Raw genomic sequence first — 232 nt, forward strand, 5'->3', positions numbered from 1 at the left:
ATATTATTTATCTATTTATATACATTTAAAAATAATAACATATAACTATTAATTTCTAAATTACATACGTAGCGAAATAATATCATTTCAATACTACTAAATCGAATTACAAACTCATGTAATTGTTAACTAAAATGAAGATTAATGAGTTCTATATGTAATTATCATAACATCGAATGCAATTTTTTGAACTGCAATTCAAACATTTTGATGTAAAATGTATTGTAATTTC

Source organism: Aphis gossypii, chromosome X, assembly GCF_020184175.1.
Source record: "Aphis gossypii isolate Hap1 chromosome X, ASM2018417v2, whole genome shotgun sequence".
Classification (NCBI taxonomy): domain Eukaryota; kingdom Metazoa; phylum Arthropoda; class Insecta; order Hemiptera; family Aphididae; genus Aphis; species Aphis gossypii.